We start from the raw sequence: 18,434 nt of genomic DNA, 5'->3' as shown, positions 1-18,434 counted from the left end.
TTTTAAGAATCGCAATTGAATCATTCGAGTGCGGCGAAGGCAGTGGTGCAGCGTTTCTTTTCTTAAGATCTCGCAGCTGCTTGGAGGTATGTCCATCGTTTTAAGACGACAGAAAACTAGCGTCAGCGGTGCGTCAGTGGGAAGTCGGTGAAGTCGCCATTGGAGCCATAAGCCAGTAATTACAACATGCGAATCACTCGCTCACCACGCAGCTGTACGATAATGCTCGTGCGTGGGCCCGCATAGCTGAGTCGGTAGAGCGTTAGGTTTTCAACCAAAGGGTCCTGGGTTCAAGTCCCTGTCTGGGCGAAAATTAATACACTTTCGTAACGGCTAATGGAAACCCTACAGGAAAGAGTGAGGCCACGCCGCTTTCTGCCATCAGATTGCTTCTAAAGATGGCCGTTTCACTTGTCGGGAGTCGCTTCTGCCACCGGCAGTCGTGGCCGAGTGGTTAAGGCGTCTGACTTGAAATCAGATTCCCTCTGGGAGCGTAGGTTCGAGTCCTGCCGACTGCGAAAATTTTCTCTCTCTCAAAAGATGGACGTTCAGGTGCATCCTAGCAGTTGCGTCACTACTAAACACATGGGTCACCAGTTATTTGATCCAGGGCGCAGCGTTACAGTCGCGCCCAGAAGCCGCAGCTCATCTCCTCGTCTCACAGCCGCCCACCGGGTGTTAGTACAAGTGTCGCCTCACTGGGCAGTGCAGATGTGTCCTTTTTAGCTTGCAGACGATGACGTGTAGCAATTTACGAGCTAACGCAAGTCGAATGTTTTACCGTGTGTATCTGCTAGATACTGCCTCTCATACGGTGGAGAGGCTCACTCCTTCTTGTGTCTCGTTCTCTGCACACGAGTTGCCCCTGACATCGACATAGCACGGGTTTTCTAGCGTCAGCGCGGCGTCACGTGAAGTCAGCGAAGTGAATATTACACGAGTCGAGTCGACATGTTTGCTTGTTACGATGATGGAAGCAGAAGAAATGTGTGTGGGGACTTCACTGCATCGGCTGCTCGCCTTTCAGCGTCCCTGTGTCTTATCAGACGAAGGTGACTGTGAAATTGGCAACGAGGCAGAGCTGAACGAACACATGCAAACAGCAACGTTCAATGTCAGCCGAAATAGCTCAGTTGGGAGAGCGTTAGACTGAAGATCTAAAGGTCCCTGGTTCGATCCCGGGTTTCGGCAGGTATTCGTTTTGATGCGACGCCAATGGAATTGCTCTGCGTTGGTGATAATGCAACTACAGCTGACAACAAAAATGACTCTCTGCTGTAGCAGTTCTGGTTGTCTAGTGCATGCCATAAGAGGAACTCACTAGAAAACTAACTCCCTTTGAAGGAAAAGAATCAAAAAAGCCCTACCGACTGCGTTCCTTTTTCTGTGTCAGGTGGTGAAGAACGTCTTCAACGGAACCGCGAAATGAGCGAAAACGTGGGAAACATTGCATTCGAAATGCTTGCGAATTTTCCAATTGCCCAGTGAGTGTCGACAAAACACGTCAATTCTCTGCTCCAACGTATGAGACGTAACAACTGGTGCAATTTGTTGTTGCATCGTGTGCCAGCAGTCTTCGATAGTGTGTTACGAGCTTAGCGCGATAAGTTTGCAGACAGCATTTAGGCGACGTTTTATTAGTAACGGCCCCATGCACAACGATTGCACAACAGTAAAGGACATGAGTCAATGTATAGTTGTGCATCGTGGGAGGTTTCACAGCGTCGTGCGAGCCCGGATAGCTCAGTCGGTAGAGCATTAGGCTTTTAACCTAAGGGTCCAGGGTTCAAGTCCCTGTCCGGGCGGAAATTTTAAAACTTTGGTAGCGATTCGTCTGGGTAGCGGTGGAAACGCTACGGAAAATAATGCAGCTACGCCGTTTTCTGACACCACAGTGCTTCAAACGGTAGCATTTGCATGTGTCGGACAACGCCGCGCTACCGGCAGTCGTGGCCGAGTGGTTAAGGCGTCTGACTCGAAATCAGATTCCCTCTGGGAGCGTAGGTTCGAATCCTACCGGCTGCGTGCGATTTTGCGTAAAGAGAGGAGCAAAAATTTTCGCACACAATGTGACATGCGTGGGCGAATATGCGGGTGCAAACCAGTGACGCCATTCTCAACAAGACGAAAGTTTCCGTTTAAGACTACTGAGTTTCGCGACGACCGCTGCTTAACTGTGGCCATCGGTTCACCTCGCACTGACGCTGGGACTGCAGAAAGCCGTCGCTGAGATCGTGAGTACACAGATGTGCTCGAAAGTGTTGGACAGAGCGAACATTCAATTCTTTTTAAGAATCGCAATTGAATCATTCGAGTGCGGCGAAGGCAGTGGTGCAGCGTTTCTTTTCTTAAGATCTCGCAGCTGCTTGGAGGTATGTCCATCGTTTTAAGACGACAGAAAACTAGCGTCAGCGGTGCGTCAGTGGAAGTCGGTGAAGTCGCCATTGGAGCCATAAGCCAGTAATTACAACATGCGAATCACTCGCTCACCACGCAGCTGTACGATAATGCTCGTGCGTGGGCCCGCATAGCTGAGTCGGTAGAGCGTTAGGTTTTCAACCAAAGGGTCCTGGGTTCAAGTCCCCGTCTGGGCGAAAATTAATACACTTTCGTAACGGCTAATGGAAACCCTACAGGAAAGAGTGAGGCCACGCCGCTTTCTGCCATCAGATTGCTTCTAAAACAGAATGGCGGTTTCACTTGTCGGGAGTCGCTTCTGCCACCGGCAGGTCGTGGCCGAGTGGTTAAGGCGTCTGACTTGAAATCAGATTCCCTCTGGGAGCGTAGGTTCGAGTCCTGCCGAGACTGCGAAAATTTTCTCTCTCTCAAAAGATGGACGTTCAGGTGCATCCTAGCAGTTGCGTCACTACTAAACACATGGGTCACCAGTTATTTGATCCAGGGCGCAGCGTTACAGTCGCGCCCAGAAGCCGCAGCTCATCTCCTCGTCTCACAGCCGCCCACCGGGTGTTAGTACAAGTGTCGCCTCACTGGGCAGTGCGGATGTGTCCTTTTTAGCTTGCAGACGATGACGTGTAGCAATTTACGAGCTAACGCAAGTCGAATGTTTTACCGTGTGTATCTGCTAGATACTGCCTCTCATACGGTGGAGAGGCTCACTCCTTCTTGTGTCTCGTTCTCTGCACACGAGTTGCCCCTGGCATCGACATAGCACGGGTTTTCTAGCGTCAGCGCGGCGTCACGTGAAGTCAGCGAAGTGGAATATTACACGAGTCGAGTCGACATGTTTGCTTGTTACGATGATGGAAGCAGAAGAAATGTGTGTGGGACTTCACTGCATCGGCTGCTCGCCTTTCAGCGTCCCTGTGTCTTATCAGACGAAGGTGACTGTGAAATTGGCAACGAGGCAGAGCTGAACGAACACATGCAAACAGCAACGTTCAATGTCAGCCGAAATAGCTCAGTTGGGAGAGCGTTAGACTGAAGATCTAAAGGTCCCTGGTTCGATCCCGGGTTTCGGCAGGTATTCGTTTTTGATGCGACGCCAATGGAATTGCTCTGCGTTGGTGATAATGCAACTACAGCTGACAACAAAAATGACTCTCTGCTGTAGCAGTTCTGGTTGTCTAGTGCATGCCATAAGACGAACTCACTAGAAAACTAACTCCCTTTGAAGCAAAAGAATCAAAAAAGCCCTACCGACTGCGTTCCTTTTTCTGTGTCAGGTGGTGAAGAACGTCTTCAACGGAACCGTGAAATGAGCGAAAACGTGGGAAACATTGCATTCGAAATGCTTGCGAATTTTCCAATTGCCCAGTGAGCTGTCGACAAAACACGTCAATTCTCTGCTCCAACGTATGAGACGTAACAACTGGTGCAATTTGTTGTTGCATCGTGTGCCAGCAGTCTTCGATAGTGTGTTACGAGCTTAGCGCGATAAGTTTGCAGACAGCATTAGGCGACGTTTTATTAGTAACGGCCCCATGCAAACGATTGCACAACAGTAAAGGACATGAGTCAATGTATAGTTGTGCATCGTGGGAGGTTTCACAGCGTCGTGCGAGCCCGGATAGCTCAGTCGGTAGAGCATTAGGCTTTTAACCTAAGGGTCCAGGGTTCAAGTCCCTGTCCGGGCGGAAATTTTAAAACTTTGGTAGCGATTCGTCTGGTAGCGGTGGAAACGCTACGGAAAATAATGCAGCTACGCCGTTTTCTGACACCACAGTGCTTCAAACGGTAGCATTTGCATGTGTCGGGACAACGCCGCGCTACCGGCAGTCAGTGGCCGAGTGGTTAAGGCGTCTGACTCGAAATCAGATTCCCTCTGGGAGCGTAGGTTCGAATCCTACCGGCTGCGTGCGATTTTGCGTAAAGAGAGGAGCAAAAATTTTCGCACACATGTGACATGCAGTGGGCGAATGCGGGTGCAAACAGTGACGCCATTCTCAACAAGACGAAAGTTTCCGTTTAAGACTACTGAGTTTCGCGACGACCGCTGCTTACTGTGGCCATCGGTTCACCTCGCACTGACGCTGGGACTGCAGAAAGCCGTCGCTGAGATCGTGAGTACACAGATGTGCTCGAAAGTGTTGGACAGAGCGAACATTCAATTCTTTTTAAGAATCGCAATTGAATCATTCGAGTGCGGCGAAGGCAGTGGTGCAGCGTTTCTTTTCTTAAGATCTCGCAGCTGCTTGGAGGTATGTCCATCGTTTTAAGACGACAGAAAACTAGCGTCAGCGGTGCGTCAGTGGGAAAGCTCGGTGAAGTCGCCATTGGAGCCATAAGCCAGTAATTACAACATGCGAATCACTCGCTCACCACGCAGCTGTACGATAATGCTCGTGCGTGGGCCCGCATAGCTGAGTCGGTAGAGCGTTAGGTTTTCAACCAAAGGGTCCTGGGTTCAAGTCCCCGTCTGGGCGAAAATTAATACACTTTCGTAACGGCTAATGGAAACCCTACAGGAAAGAGTGAGGCCACGCCGCTTTCTGCCATCAGATTGCTTCTAAAGATGGCGGTTTCACTTGTCGGGAGTCGCTTCTGCCACCGGCAGTCGTGGCCCGAGTGGTTAAGGCGTCTGACTTGAAATCAGATTCCCTCTGGGAGCGTAAGGTTCGAGTCCTGCCGACTGCGAAAATTTTCTCTCTCTCAAAAGATGGACGTTCAGGTGCATCCTAGCAGTTGCGTCACTACTAAACACATGGGTCACCAGTTATTTGATCCAGGGCGCAGCGTTACAGTCGCGCCCAGAAGCCGCAGCTCATCTCCTCGTCTCACCAGCCGCCCACCGGGTGTTAGTACAAGTGTCGCCTCACTGGGCAGTGCGGATGTGTCCTTTTTAGCTTGCAGACGATGACGTGTAGCAATTTACGAGCTAACGCAAGTCGAATGTTTTACCGTGTGTATCTGCTAGATACTGCTCTCATACGGTGGAGAGGCTCACTCCTTCTTGTGTCTCGTTCTCTGCACACGAGTTGCCCCTGGCATCGACATAGCACGGGTTTTCTAGCGTCAGCGCGGCGTCACGTGAAGTCAGCGAAGTGAATATTACACGAGTCGAGTCGACATGTTTGCTTGTTACGATGATGGAAGCAGAAGAAATGTGTGTGGGACTTCACTGCATCGGCTGCTCGCCTTTCAGCGTCCCTGTGTCTTATCAGACGAAGGTGACTGTGAAATTGGCAACGAGGCAGAGCTGAACGAACACATGCAAACAGCAACGTTCAATGTCAGCCGAAATAGCTCAGTTGTGAGAGCGTGAGACTGAAGATCTAAAGGTCCCTGGTTCGATCCCGGGTTTCGGCAGGTATTCGTGTTGATGCGACGCCAATGGAATTGCTCTGCGTTGGTGATAATGCAACTACAGCTGACAACAAAAATGACTCTCTGCTGTAGCAGTTCTGGTTGTCTAGTGCATGCCATAAGACGAACTCACTAGAAAACTAACTCCCTTTGAAGCAAAAGAATCAAAAAAGCCCTACCGACTGCGTTCCTTTTTCTGTGTCAGGTGGTGAAGAACGTCTTCAACGGAACCGTGAAATGAGCGAAAACGTGGGAAACATTGCATTCGAAATGCTTGCGAATTTTCCAATTGCCCAGTGAGTGTCGACAAAACACGTCAATTCTCTGCTCCAACGTATGAGACGTAACAACTGGTGCAATTTGTTGTTGCATCGTGTGCCAGCAGTCTTCGATAGTGTGTTACGAGCTTAGCGCGATAAGTTTGCAGACAGCATTTAGGCGACGTTTTATTAGTAACGGCCCCATGCAACGATTGCACAACAGTAGAAGGACATGAGTCAATGTATAGTTGTGCATCGTGGGAGGTTTCACAGCGTCGTGCGAGCCCGGATAGCTCAGTCGGTAGAGCATTAGGCTTTTAACCTAAGGGTCCAGGGTTCAAGTCCCTGTCCGGGCGGAAATTTTAAAACTTTGGTAGCGATTCGTCTGGTAGCGGTGGAAACGCTACGGAAAATAATGCAGCTACGCCGTTTTCTGACACCACAGTGCTTCAAACGGTAGCATTTGCATGTGTCGGGACAACGCCGCGCTACCGGCAGTCGTGGCCGAGTGGTTAAGGCGTCTGACTCGAAATCAGATTCCCTCTGGGAGCGTAGGTTCGAATCCTACCGGCTGCGTGCGATTTTGCGTAAAGAGAGGAGCAAAAATTTTCGCACACATGTGACATGCGTGGGCGAATGCGGGTGCAAACCAGTGACGCCATTCTCAACAAGACGAAAGTTTCCGTTTAAGACTACTGAGTTTCGCGACGACCGCTGCTTACTGTGGCCATCGGTTCACCTCGCACTGACGCTGGGACTGCAGAAAGCCGTCGCTGAGATCGTGAGTACACAGATGTGCTCGAAAGTGTTGGACAGAGCGAACATTCAATTCTTTTTAAGAATCGCAATTGAATCATTCGAGTGCGGCGAAGGCAGTGGTGCAGCGTTTCTTTTCTTAAGATCTCGCAGCTGCTTGGAGGTATGTCCATCGTTTTAAGACGACAGAAAACTAGCGTCAGCGGTGCGTCAGTGGGAAGTCGGTGAAGTCGCCATTGGAGCCATAAGCCAGTAATTACAACATGCGAATCACTCGCTCACCACGCAGCTGTACGATAATGCTCGTGCGTGGGCCCGCATAGCTGAGTCGGTAGAGCGTTAGGTTTTCAACCAAAGGGTCCTGGGTTCAAGTCCCCGTCTGGGCGAAAATTAATACACTTTCGTAACGGCTAATGGAAACCCTACAGGAAAGAGTGAGGCCACGCCGCTTTCTGCCATCAGATTGCTTCTAAAGATGGCGGTTTCACTTGTCGGGAGTCGCTTCTGCCACCGGCAGTCGTGGCCGAGTGGTTAAGGCGTCTGACTTGAAATCAGATTCCCTCTGGGAGCGTAGGTTCGAGTCCTGCCGACTGCGAAAATTTTCTCTCTCTCAAAAGATGGACGTTCAGGTGCATCCTAGCAGTTGCGTCACTACTAAACACATGGGTCACCAGTTATTTGATCCAGGGCGCAGCGTTACAGTCGCGCCCAGAAGCCGCAGCTCATCTCCTCGTCTCACAGCCGCCCACCGGGTGTTAGTACAAGTGTCGCCTCACTGGGCAGTGCGGATGTGTCCTTTTTAGCTTGCAGACGATGACGTGTAGCAATTTACGAGCTAACGCAAGTCGAATGTTTTACCGTGTGTATCTGCTAGATACTGCCTCTCATACGGTGGAGAGGCTCACTCCTTCTTGTGTCTCGTTCTCTGCACACGAGTTGCCCCTGGCATCGACATAGCACGGGTTTTCTAGCGTCAGCGCGGCGTCACGTGAAGTCAGCGAAGTGAATATTACACGAGTCGAGTCGACATGGTTTGCTTGTTACGATGATGGAAGCAGAAGAAATGTGTGTGGGACTTCACTGCATCGGCTGCTCGCCTTTCAGCGTCCCTGTGTCTTATCAGACGAAGGTGACTGTGAAATTGGCAACGAGGCAGAGCTGAACGAACACATGCAAACAGCAACGTTCAATGTCAGCCGAAATAGCTCAGTTGGGAGAGCGTGAGACTGAAGATCTAAAGGGTCCCTGGTTCGATCCCGGGTTTCGGCAGGTATTCGTTTTGATGCGACGCCAATGGAATTGCTCTGCGTTGGTGATAATGCAACTACAGCTGACAACAAAAATGACTCTCTGCTGTAGCAGTTCTGGTTGTCTAGTGCATGCCATAAGACGAACTCACTAGAAAAACTAACTCCCTTTGAAGCAAAAGAATCAAAAAAGCCCTACCGACTGCGTTCCTTTTTCTGTGTCAGGTGGTGAAGAACGTCTTCAACGGAACCGTGAAATGAGCGAAAAAACGTGGGAAACATTGCATTCGAAATGCTTGCGAATTTTCCAATTGCCCAGTGAGTGTCGACAAAACACAGTCAATTCTCTGCTCCAACGTATGAGACGTAACAACTGGTGCAATTTGTTGTTGCAATTCGTGTGCCAGCAGTCTTCGATAGTGTGTTACGAGCTTAGCGCGATAAGTTTGCAGACAGCATTTTAGGCGACGTTTTATTAGTAACGGCCCCATGCAACGATTGCACAACAGTAAAGGACATGAGTCAATGTATAGTTGTGCATCGTGGGAGGTTTCACAGCGTCGTGCGAGCCCGGATAGCTCAGTCGGTAGAGCATTAGGCTTTTAACCTAAGGGTCCAGGGTTCAAGTCCCTGTCCGGGCGGAAATTTTAAAACTTTGGTAGCGATTCGTCTGGTAGCGGTGGAAACGCTACGGAAAATAATGCAGCTACGCCGTTTTCTGACACCACAGTGCTTTCAAACGGTAGCATTTGCATGTGTCGGGACAACGCCGCGCTACCGGCAGTCGTGGCCGAGTGGTTAAGGCGTCTGACTCGAAATCAGATTCCCTCTGGGAGCGTAGGTTCGAATCCTACCGGCTGCGTGCGATTTTGCGTAAAGAGAGGAGCAAAAATTTTCGCACACATGTGACATGCGTGGGCGAAAGATGCGGGTGCAAACCAGTGACGCCATTCTCAACAAGACGAAAGTTTCCGTTTAAGAACTACTGAGTTTCGCGACGACCGCTGCTTACTGGTGGCCATCGGTTCACCTCGCACTGACGCTGGACTGCAGAAAGCCGTCGCTGAGATCGTGAGTACACAGATGTGCTCGAAAGTGTTGGACAGAGCGAACATTCAATTCTTTTTAAGAATCGCAATTGAATCATTCGAGTGCGGCGAAGGCAGTGGTGCAGCGTTTCTTTTCTTAAGATCTCGCAGCTGCTTGGAGGTATGTCCATCGTTTTAAGACGACAGAAAACTAGCGTCAGCGGTGCGTCAGTGGGAAGTCGGTGAAGTCGCCATTGGAGCCATAAGCCAGTAATTACAACATGCGAATCACTCGCTCACCACGCAGCTGTACGATAATGCTCGTGCGTGGGCCCGCATAGCTGAGTCGGTAGAAGCGTTAGGTTTTCAACCAAAGGGTCCTGGGTTCAAGTCCCCGTCTGGGCGAAAATTAATACACTTTCGTAACGGCTAATGGAAACCCTACAGGAAAGAGTGAGGCCACGCCGCTTTCCTGCCATCAGATTGCTTCTAAAGATGGCGGGTTTCACTTGTCGGGAGTCGCTTCTGCCACCGGCAGTCGTGGCCGAGTGGTTAAGGCGTCTGACTTGAAATCAGATTCCCTCTGGGAGCGTAGGTTCGAGTCCTGCCGACTGCGAAAATTTTCTCTCTCTCAAAAGATGGACGTTCAGGTGCATCCTAGCAGTTGCGTCACTACTAAACACATGGGTCACCAGTTATTTGATCCAGGGCGCAGCGTTACAGTCGCGCCCAGAAGCCGCAGCTCATCTCCTCGTCTCACAGCCGCCCACCGGGTGTTAGTAACAAGTGTCGCCTCACTGGGCAGTGCGGATGTGTCCTTTTTAGCTTGCAGACGATGACGTGTAGCAATTTACGAGCTAACGCAAGGTCGAATGTTTTACCGTGTGTATCTGCTAGATACTGCCTCTCATACGGTGGAGAGCTCACTCCTTCTTGTGTCTCGTTCTCTGCACACGAGTTGCCCCTGGCATCGACATAGCACGGGTTTCTAGCGTCAGCGCGGCGTCACGTGAAGTCAGCGAAGTGAATATTACACGAGTCGAGTCGACATGTTTGCTTGTTACGATGATGGAAGCAGAAGAAATGTGTGTGGGACTTCACTGCATCGGCTGCTCGCCTTTCAGCGTCCCTGTGTCTTATCAGACGAAGGTGACTGTGAAATTGGCAACGAGGCAGAGCTGAACGAACACATGCAAACAGCAACGTTCAATGTCAGCCGAAATAGCTCAGTTGGGAGAGCGTTAGACTGAAGATCTAAAGGTCCCTGGTTCGATCCCGGTTTCGGCAGGTATTCGTTTTGATGCGACGCCAATGGAATTGCTCTGCGTTGGTGATAATGCAACTACAGCTGACAACAAAAATGACTCTCTGCTGTAGCAGTTCTGGTTGTCTAGTGCATGCCATAAGACGAACTCACTAGAAAACTAACTCCCTTTGAAGCAAAAGAATCAAAAAAGCCCTACCGACTGCGTTCCTTTTTCTGTGTCAGGTGGTGAAGAACGTCTTCAACGGAACCGTGAAATGAGCGAAAACGTGGGAAACATTGCATTCGAAATGCTTGCGAATTTTCCAATTGCCCAGTGAGTGTCGACAAAACACGTCAATTCTCTGCTCCAACGTATGAGACGTAACAACTGGTGCAATTTGTTGTTGCATCGTGTGCCAGCAGTCTTCGATAGTGTGTTACGAGCTTAGCGCGATAAGTTTGCAGACAGCATTTAGGCGACGTTTTATTAGTAACGGCCCCATGCAACGATTGCACAACAGTAAAGGACATGAGTCAATGTGAGGTTTCACAGCGTCGTGCGAGCCCGGATAGCTCAGTCGGTAGAGCATTAGGCTTTTAACCTAAGGGTCCAGGGTTCAAGTCCCTGTCCGGGCGGAAATTTTAAAACTTTGGTAGCGATTCGTCTGGTAGCGGTGGAAACGCTACGGAAAATAATGCAGCTACGCCGTTTTCTGACACCACAGTGCTTCAAACGGTAGCATTTGCATGTGTCGGGACAACGCCGCGCTACCGGCAGTCGTGGCCGAGTGGTTAAGGCGTCTGACTCGAAATCAGATTCCCTCTGGGAGCGTAGGTTCGAATCCTACCGGCTGCGTGCGATTTTGCGTAAAGAGAGGAGCAAAAATTTTCGCACACATGTGACATGCGTGGGCGAATGCGGGTGCAAACCAGTGACGCCATTCTCAACAAGACGAAAGTTTCCGTTTAAGACTACTGAGTTTCGCGACGACCGCTGCTTACTGTGGCCATCGGTTCACCTCGCACTGACGCTGGGACTGCAGAAAGCCGTCGCTGAGATCGTGAGTACACAGATGTGCTCGAAAGTGTTGGACAGAGCGAACATTCAATTCTTTTTAAGAATCGCAATTGAATCATTCGAGTGCGGCGAAGGCAGTGGTGCAGCGTTTCTTTTCTTAAGATCTCGCAGCTGCTTGGAGGTATGTCCATCGTTTTAAGACGACAGAAAACTAGCGTCAGCGGTGCGTCAGTGGGAAGTCGGTGAAGTCGCCATTGGAGCCATAAGCCAGTAATTACAACATGCGAATCACTCGCTCACCACGCAGCTGTACGATAATGCTCGTGCGTGGGCCCGCATAGCTGAGTCGGTAGAGCGTTAGGTTTTCAACCAAAGGGTCCTGGGTTCAAGTCCCCGTCTGGGCGAAAATTAATACACTTTCGTAACGGCTAATGGAAACCCTACAGGAAAGAGTGAGGCCACGCCGCTTTCTGCCATCAGATTGCTTCTAAAGATGGCGGTTTCACTTGTCGGGAGTCGCTTCTGCCACCGGCAGTCGTGGCCGAGTGGTTAAGGCGTCTGACTTGAAATCAGATTCCCTCTGGGAGCGTAGGTTCGAGTCCTGCCGACTGCGAAAATTTTCTCTCTCTCAAAAGATGGACGTTCAGGTGCATCCTAGCAGTTGCGTCACTACTAAACACATGGGTCACCAGTTATTTGATCCAGGGCGCAGCGTTACAGTCGCGCCCAGAAGCCGCAGCTCATCTCCTCGTCTCACAGCCGCCCACCGGGTGTTAGTACAAGTGTCGCCTCACTGGGCAGTGCGGATGTGTCCTTTTTAGCTTGCAGACGATGACGTGTAGCAATTTACGAGCTAACGCAAGTCGAATGTTTTACCGTGTGTATCTGCTAGATACTGCCTCTCATACGGTGGAGAGGCTCACTCCTTCTTGTGTCTCGTTCTCTGCACACGAGTTGCCCCTGGCATCGACATAGCACGGGTTTTCTAGCGTCAGCGCGGCGTCACGTGAAGTCAGCGAAGTGAATATTACACGAGTCGAGTCGACATGTTTGCTTGTTACGATGATGGAAGCAGAAGAATGTGTGTGGGACTTCACTGCATCGGCTGCTCGCCTTTCAGCGTCCCTGTGTCTTATCAGACGAAGGTGACTGTGAAATTGGCAACGAGGCAGAGCTGAACGAACACATGCAAACAGCAACGTTCAATGTCAGCCGAAATAGCTCAGTTGGGAGAGCGTTAGACTGAAGATCTAAAGGTCCCTGGTTCGATCCCGGGTTTCGGCAGGTATTCGTTTTGATGCGACGCCAATGGAATTGCTCTGCGTTGGTGATAATGCAACTACAGCTGACAACAAAAATGACTCTCTGCTGTAGCAGTTCTGGTTGTCTAGTGCATGCCATAAGACGAACTCACTAGAAAACTAACTCCCTTTGAAGCAAAAGAATCAAAAAAGCCCTACCGACTGCGTTCCTTTTTCTGTGTCAGGTGGTGAAGAACGTCTTCAACGGAACCGTGAAATGAGCGAAAACGTGGGAAACATTGCATTCGAAATGCTTGCGAATTTTCCAATTGCCCAGTGAGTGTCGACAAAACACGTCAATTCTCTGCTCCAACGTATGAGACGTAACAACTGGTGCAATTTGTTGTTGCATCGTGTGCCAGCAGTCTTCGATAGTGTGTTACGAGCTTAGCGCGATAAGTTTGCAGACAGCATTTAGGCGACGTTTTATTAGTAACGGCCCCATGCAACGATTGCACAACAGTAAAGGACATGAGTCAATGTATAGTTGTGCATCGTGGGAGGTTTCACAGCGTCGTGCGAGCCCGGATAGCTCAGTCGGTAGAGCATTAGGCTTTTAACCTAAGGGTCCAGGGTTCAAGTCCCTGTCCGGGCGGAAATTTTAAAACTTTGGTAGCGATTCGTCTGGTAGCGGTGGAAACGCTACGGAAAATAATGCAGCTACGCCGTTTTCTGACACCACAGTGCTTCAAACGGTAGCATTTGCATGTGTCGGGACAACGCCGCGCTACCGGCAGTCGTGGCCGAGTGGTTAAGGCGTCTGACTCGAAATCAGATTCCCTCTGGGAGCGTAGGTTCGAATCCTACCGGCTGCGTGCGATTTTGCGTAAAGAGAGGAGCAAAAATTTTCGCACACATGTGACATGCGTGGGCGAATGCGGGTGCAAACCAGTGACGCCATTCTCAACAAGACGAAAGTTTCCGTTTAAGACTACTGAGTTTCGCGACGACCGCTGCTTACTGTGGCCATCGGTTCACCTCGCACTGACGCTGGGACTGCAGAAAGCCGTCGCTGAGATCGTGAGTACACAGATGTGCTCGAAAGTGTTGGACAGAGCGAACATTCAATTCTTTTTAAGAATCGCAATTGAATCATTCGAGTGCGGCGAAGGCAGTGGTGCAGCGTTTCTTTTCTTAAGATCTCGCAGCTGCTTGGAGGTATGTCCATCGTTTTAAGACGACAGAAAACTAGCGTCAGCGGTGCGTCAGTGGGAAGTCGGTGAAGTCGCCATTGGAGCCATAAGCCAGTAATTACAACATGCGAATCACTCGCTCACCACGCAGCTGTACGATAATGCTCGTGCGTGGGCCCGCATAGCTGAGTCGGTAGAGCGTTAGGTTTTCAACCAAAGGGTCCTGGGTTCAAGTCCCCGTCTGGGCGAAAATTAATACACTTTCGTAACGGCTAATGGAAACCCTACAGGAAAGAGTGAGGCCACGCCGCTTTCTGCCATCAGATTGCTTCTAAAGATGGCGGTTTCACTTGTCGGGAGTCGCTTCTGCCACCGGCAGTCGTGGCCGAGTGGTTAAGGCGTCTGACTTGAAATCAGATTCCCTCTGGGAGCGTAGGTTCGAGTCCTGCCGACTGCGAAAATTTTCTCTCTCTCAAAAGATGGACGTTCAGGTGCATCCTAGCAGTTGCGTCACTACTAAACACATGGGTCACCAGTTATTTGATCCAGGGCGCAGCGTTACAGTCGCGCCCAGAAGCCGCAGCTCATCTCCTCGTCTCACAGCCGCCCACCGGGTGTTAGTACAAGTGTCGCCTCACTGGGCAGTGCGGATGTGTCCTTTTTAGCTTGCAGACGATGACGTGTAGCAATTTACGAGCTAACGCAAGTCGAATGTTTTACCGTGTGTATCTGCTAGATACTGCCTCTCATACGGTGGAGAGGCTCACTCCTTCTTGTGTCTCGTTCTCTGCACACGAGTTGCCCCTGGCATCGACATAGCACGGGTTTTCTAGCGTCAGCGCGGCGTCACGTGAAGTCAGCGAAGTGAATATTACACGAGTCGAGTCGACATGTTTGCTTGTTACGATGATGGAAGCAGAAGAAATGTGTGTGGGACTTCACTGCATCGGCTGCTCGCCTTTCAGCGTCCCTGTGTCTTATCAGACGAAGGTGACTGTGAAATTGGCAACGAGGCAGAGCTGAACGAACACATGCAAACAGCAACGTTCAATGTCAGCCGAAATAGCTCAGTTGGGAGAGCGTTAGACTGAAGATCTAAAGGTCCCTGGTTCGATCCCGGGTTTCGGCAGGTATTCGTTTTGATGCGACGCCAATGGAATTGCTCTGCGTTGGTGATAATGCAACTACAGCTGACAACAAAAATGACTCTCTGCTGTAGCAGTTCTGGTTGTCTAGTGCATGCCATAAGACGAACTCACTAGAAAACTAACTCCCTTTGAAGCAAAAGAATCAAAAAAGCCCTACCGACTGCGTTCCTTTTTCTGTGTCAGGTGGTGAAGAACGTCTTCAACGGAACCGTGAAATGAGCGAAAACGTGGGAAACATTGCATTCGAAATGCTTGCGAATTTTCCAATTGCCCAGTGAGTGTCGACAAAACACGTCAATTCTCTGCTCCAACGTATGAGACGTAACAACTGGTGCAATTTGTTGTTGCATCGTGTGCCAGCAGTCTTCGATAGTGTGTTACGAGCTTAGCGCGATAAGTTTGCAGACAGCATTTAGGCGACGTTTTATTAGTAACGGCCCCATGCAACGATTGCACAACAGTAAAGGACATGAGTCAATGTATAGTTGTGCATCGTGGGAGGTTTCACAGCGTCGTGCGAGCCCGGATAGCTCAGTCGGTAGAGCATTAGGCTTTTAACCTAAGGGTCCAGGGTTCAAGTCCCTGTCCGGGCGGAAATTTTAAAACTTTGGTAGCGATTCGTCTGGTAGCGGTGGAAACGCTACGGAAAATAATGCAGCTACGCCGTTTTCTGACACCACAGTGCTTCAAACGGTAGCATTTGCATGTGTCGGGACAACGCCGCGCTACCGGCAGTCGTGGCCGAGTGGTTAAGGCGTCTGACTCGAAATCAGATTCCCTCTGGGAGCGTAGGTTCGAATCCTACCGGCTGCGTGCGATTTTGCGTAAAGAGAGGAGCAAAAATTTTCGCACACATGTGACATGCGTGGGCGAATGCGGGTGCAAACCAGTGACGCCATTCTCAACAAGACGAAAGTTTCCGTTTAAGACTACTGAGTTTCGCGACGACCGCTGCTTACTGTGGCCATCGGTTCACCTCGCACTGACGCTGGGACTGCAGAAAGCCGTCGCTGAGATCGTGAGTACACAGATGTGCTCGAAAGTGTTGGACAGAGCGAACATTCAATTCTTTTTAAGAATCGCAATTGAATCATTCGAGTGCGGCGAAGGCAGTGGTGCAGCGTTTCTTTTCTTAAGATCTCGCAGCTGCTTGGAGGTATGTCCATCGTTTTAAGACGACAGAAAACTAGCGTCAGCGGTGCGTCAGTGGGAAGTCGGTGAAGTCGCCATTGGAGCCATAAGCCAGTAATTACAACATGCGAATCACTCGCTCACCACGCAGCTGTACGATAATGCTCGTGCGTGGGCCCGCATAGCTGAGTCGGTAGAGCGTTAGGTTTTCAACCAAAGGGTCCTGGGTTCAAGTCCCCGTCTGGGCGAAAATTAATACACTTTCGTAACGGCTAATGGAAACCCTACAGGAAAGAGTGAGGCCACGCCGCTTTCTGCCATCAGATTGCTTCTAAAGATGGCGGTTTCACTTGTCGGGAGTCGCTTCTGCCACCGGCAGTCGTGGCCGAGTGGTTAAGGCGTCTGACTTGAAATCAGATTCCCTCTGGGAGCGTAGGTTCGAGTCCTGCCGACTGCGAAAATTTTCTCTCTCTCAAAAGATGGACGTTCAGGTGCATCCTAGCAGTTGCGTCACTACTAAACACATGGGTCACCAGTTATTTGATCCAGGGCGCAGCGTTACAGTCGCGCCCAGAAGCCGCAGCTCATCTCCTCGTCTCACAGCCGCCCACCGGGTGTTAGTACAAGTGTCGCCTCACTGGGCAGTGCGGATGTGTCCTTTTTAGCTTGCAGACGATGACGTGTAGCAATTTACGAGCTAACGCAAGTCGAATGTTTTACCGTGTGTATCTGCTAGATACTGCCTCTCATACGGTGGAGAGGCTCACTCCTTCTTGTGTCTCGTTCTCTGCACACGAGTTGCCCCTGGCATCGACATAGCACGGGTTTTCTAGCGTCAGCGCGGCGTCACGTGAAGTCAGCGAAGTGAATATTACACGAGTCGAGTCGACATGTTTGCTTGTTACGATGATGGAAGCAGAAGAAATGTGTGTGGGACTTCACTGCATCGGCTGCTCGCCTTTCAGCGTCCCTGTGTCTTATCAGACGAAGGTGACTGTGAAATTGGCAACGAGGCAGAGCTGAACGAACACATGCAAACAGCAACGTTCAATGTCAGCCGAAATAGCTCAGTTGGGAGAGCGTTAGACTGAAGATCTAAAGGTCCCTGGTTCGATCCCGGGTTTCGGCAGGTATTCGTTTTGATGCGACGCCAATGGAATTGCTCTGCGTTGGTGATAATGCAACTACAGCTGACAACAAAAATGACTCTCTGCTGTAGCAGTTCTGGTTGTCTAGTGCATGCCATAAGACGAACTCACTAGAAAACTAACTCCCTTTGAAGCAAAAGAATCAAAAAAGCCCTACCGACTGCGTTCCTTTTTCTGTGTCAGGTGGTGAAGAACGTCTTCAACGGAACCGTGAAATGAGCGAAAACGTGGGAAACATTGCATTCGAAATGCTTGCGAATTTTCCAATTGCCCAGTGAGTGTCGACAAAACACGTCAATTCTCTGCTCCAACGTATGAGACGTAACAACTGGTGCAATTTGTTGTTGCATCGTGTGCCAGCAGTCTTCGATAGTGTGTTACGAGCTTAGCGCGATAAGTTTGCAGACAGCATTTAGGCGACGTTTTATTAGTAACGGCCCCATGCAACGATTGCACAACAGTAAAGGACATGAGTCAATGTATAGTTGTGCATCGTGGGAGGTTTCACAGCGTCGTGCGAGCCCGGATAGCTCAGTCGGTAGAGCATTAGGCTTTTAACCTAAGGGTCCAGGGTTCAAGTCCCTGTCCGGGCGGAAATTTTAAAACTTTGGTAGCGATTCGTCTGGTAGCGGTGGAAACGCTACGGAAAATAATGCAGCTACGCCGTTTTCTGACACCACAGTGCTTCAAACGGTAGCATTTGCATGTGTCGGGACAACGCCGCGCTACCGGCAGTCGTGGCCGAGTGGTTAAGGCGTCTGACTCGAAATCAGATTCCCTCTGGGAGCGTAGGTTCGAATCCTACCGGCTGCGTGCGATTTTGCGTAAAGAGAGGAGCAAAAATTTTCGCACACATGTGACATGCGTGGGCGAATGCGGGTGCAAACCAGTGACGCCATTCTCAACAAGACGAAAGTTTCCGTTTAAGACTACTGAGTTTCGCGACGACCGCTGCTTACTGTGGCCATCGGTTCACCTCGCACTGACGCTGGGACTGCAGAAAGCCGTCGCTGAGATCGTGAGTACACAGATGTGCTCGAAAGTGTTGGACAGAGCGAACATTCAATTCTTTTTAAGAATCGCAATTGAATCATTCGAGTGCGGCGAAGGCAGTGGTGCAGCGTTTCTTTTCTTAAGATCTCGCAGCTGCTTGGAGGTATGTCCATCGTTTTAAGACGACAGAAAACTAGCGTCAGCGGTGCGTCAGTGGGAAGTCGGTGAAGTCGCCATTGGAGCCATAAGCCAGTAATTA

The 18,434-nt window shown here is 50.3% G+C and overlaps 32 non-coding genes across 32 annotated transcripts; all 32 read left to right on the top strand.

The window, feature by feature from the left end:
* Positions 1–436: 436 nt before the first annotated feature.
* Trnas-uga lies at positions 437–518 on the top strand. The gene has a single exon. It is a non-coding gene; the product is annotated as a tRNA-Ser (tRNA).
* A 600-nt stretch (positions 519–1,118) lies between these two features.
* On the top strand, positions 1,119–1,191 carry Trnaf-gaa. The gene has a single exon. It is a non-coding gene; the product is annotated as a tRNA-Phe (tRNA).
* A 541-nt stretch (positions 1,192–1,732) lies between these two features.
* Positions 1,733–1,805, top strand: Trnak-uuu. The gene has a single exon. It is a non-coding gene; the product is annotated as a tRNA-Lys (tRNA).
* A 138-nt stretch (positions 1,806–1,943) lies between these two features.
* Positions 1,944–2,025, top strand: Trnas-cga. The gene has a single exon. It is a non-coding gene; the product is annotated as a tRNA-Ser (tRNA).
* Positions 2,026–2,725: 700 nt separating this feature from the next.
* Trnas-uga lies at positions 2,726–2,810 on the top strand. Its single transcript has one exon. It is a non-coding gene; the product is annotated as a tRNA-Ser (tRNA).
* A 600-nt stretch (positions 2,811–3,410) lies between these two features.
* Positions 3,411–3,483, top strand: Trnaf-gaa. The gene has a single exon. It is a non-coding gene; the product is annotated as a tRNA-Phe (tRNA).
* A 541-nt stretch (positions 3,484–4,024) lies between these two features.
* On the top strand, positions 4,025–4,097 carry Trnak-uuu. The gene has a single exon. It is a non-coding gene; the product is annotated as a tRNA-Lys (tRNA).
* Positions 4,098–4,235: 138 nt separating this feature from the next.
* Positions 4,236–4,318, top strand: Trnas-cga. Its single transcript has one exon. It is a non-coding gene; the product is annotated as a tRNA-Ser (tRNA).
* Positions 4,319–5,013: 695 nt separating this feature from the next.
* Positions 5,014–5,097, top strand: Trnas-uga. Its single transcript has one exon. It is a non-coding gene; the product is annotated as a tRNA-Ser (tRNA).
* A 599-nt stretch (positions 5,098–5,696) lies between these two features.
* On the top strand, positions 5,697–5,769 carry Trnaf-gaa. The gene has a single exon. It is a non-coding gene; the product is annotated as a tRNA-Phe (tRNA).
* A 540-nt stretch (positions 5,770–6,309) lies between these two features.
* Positions 6,310–6,382, top strand: Trnak-uuu. Its single transcript has one exon. It is a non-coding gene; the product is annotated as a tRNA-Lys (tRNA).
* Positions 6,383–6,520: 138 nt separating this feature from the next.
* Trnas-cga lies at positions 6,521–6,602 on the top strand. Its single transcript has one exon. It is a non-coding gene; the product is annotated as a tRNA-Ser (tRNA).
* A 693-nt stretch (positions 6,603–7,295) lies between these two features.
* Trnas-uga lies at positions 7,296–7,377 on the top strand. The gene has a single exon. It is a non-coding gene; the product is annotated as a tRNA-Ser (tRNA).
* A 600-nt stretch (positions 7,378–7,977) lies between these two features.
* Trnaf-gaa lies at positions 7,978–8,051 on the top strand. The gene has a single exon. It is a non-coding gene; the product is annotated as a tRNA-Phe (tRNA).
* Positions 8,052–8,597: 546 nt separating this feature from the next.
* Trnak-uuu lies at positions 8,598–8,670 on the top strand. Its single transcript has one exon. It is a non-coding gene; the product is annotated as a tRNA-Lys (tRNA).
* Positions 8,671–8,809: 139 nt separating this feature from the next.
* Positions 8,810–8,891, top strand: Trnas-cga. Its single transcript has one exon. It is a non-coding gene; the product is annotated as a tRNA-Ser (tRNA).
* Positions 8,892–9,591: 700 nt separating this feature from the next.
* On the top strand, positions 9,592–9,673 carry Trnas-uga. The gene has a single exon. It is a non-coding gene; the product is annotated as a tRNA-Ser (tRNA).
* A 599-nt stretch (positions 9,674–10,272) lies between these two features.
* Positions 10,273–10,344, top strand: Trnaf-gaa. Its single transcript has one exon. It is a non-coding gene; the product is annotated as a tRNA-Phe (tRNA).
* A 522-nt stretch (positions 10,345–10,866) lies between these two features.
* Positions 10,867–10,939, top strand: Trnak-uuu. Its single transcript has one exon. It is a non-coding gene; the product is annotated as a tRNA-Lys (tRNA).
* Positions 10,940–11,077: 138 nt separating this feature from the next.
* Trnas-cga lies at positions 11,078–11,159 on the top strand. The gene has a single exon. It is a non-coding gene; the product is annotated as a tRNA-Ser (tRNA).
* Positions 11,160–11,852: 693 nt separating this feature from the next.
* Positions 11,853–11,934, top strand: Trnas-uga. Its single transcript has one exon. It is a non-coding gene; the product is annotated as a tRNA-Ser (tRNA).
* Positions 11,935–12,532: 598 nt separating this feature from the next.
* On the top strand, positions 12,533–12,605 carry Trnaf-gaa. The gene has a single exon. It is a non-coding gene; the product is annotated as a tRNA-Phe (tRNA).
* A 539-nt stretch (positions 12,606–13,144) lies between these two features.
* On the top strand, positions 13,145–13,217 carry Trnak-uuu. Its single transcript has one exon. It is a non-coding gene; the product is annotated as a tRNA-Lys (tRNA).
* A 138-nt stretch (positions 13,218–13,355) lies between these two features.
* On the top strand, positions 13,356–13,437 carry Trnas-cga. Its single transcript has one exon. It is a non-coding gene; the product is annotated as a tRNA-Ser (tRNA).
* A 693-nt stretch (positions 13,438–14,130) lies between these two features.
* Positions 14,131–14,212, top strand: Trnas-uga. Its single transcript has one exon. It is a non-coding gene; the product is annotated as a tRNA-Ser (tRNA).
* Positions 14,213–14,811: 599 nt separating this feature from the next.
* Positions 14,812–14,884, top strand: Trnaf-gaa. Its single transcript has one exon. It is a non-coding gene; the product is annotated as a tRNA-Phe (tRNA).
* Positions 14,885–15,423: 539 nt separating this feature from the next.
* Trnak-uuu lies at positions 15,424–15,496 on the top strand. The gene has a single exon. It is a non-coding gene; the product is annotated as a tRNA-Lys (tRNA).
* Positions 15,497–15,634: 138 nt separating this feature from the next.
* On the top strand, positions 15,635–15,716 carry Trnas-cga. Its single transcript has one exon. It is a non-coding gene; the product is annotated as a tRNA-Ser (tRNA).
* Positions 15,717–16,409: 693 nt separating this feature from the next.
* Trnas-uga lies at positions 16,410–16,491 on the top strand. Its single transcript has one exon. It is a non-coding gene; the product is annotated as a tRNA-Ser (tRNA).
* Positions 16,492–17,090: 599 nt separating this feature from the next.
* On the top strand, positions 17,091–17,163 carry Trnaf-gaa. The gene has a single exon. It is a non-coding gene; the product is annotated as a tRNA-Phe (tRNA).
* Positions 17,164–17,702: 539 nt separating this feature from the next.
* Trnak-uuu lies at positions 17,703–17,775 on the top strand. Its single transcript has one exon. It is a non-coding gene; the product is annotated as a tRNA-Lys (tRNA).
* Positions 17,776–17,913: 138 nt separating this feature from the next.
* On the top strand, positions 17,914–17,995 carry Trnas-cga. The gene has a single exon. It is a non-coding gene; the product is annotated as a tRNA-Ser (tRNA).
* Positions 17,996–18,434: the final 439 nt, after the last annotated feature.

This window comes from Schistocerca piceifrons, unplaced genomic scaffold, assembly GCF_021461385.2.
Source record: "Schistocerca piceifrons isolate TAMUIC-IGC-003096 unplaced genomic scaffold, iqSchPice1.1 HiC_scaffold_1396, whole genome shotgun sequence".
Taxonomy (NCBI): Eukaryota; Metazoa; Arthropoda; class Insecta; order Orthoptera; family Acrididae; genus Schistocerca; species Schistocerca piceifrons.
This window is presented reverse-complemented; position numbering and strand designations above follow the sequence as displayed.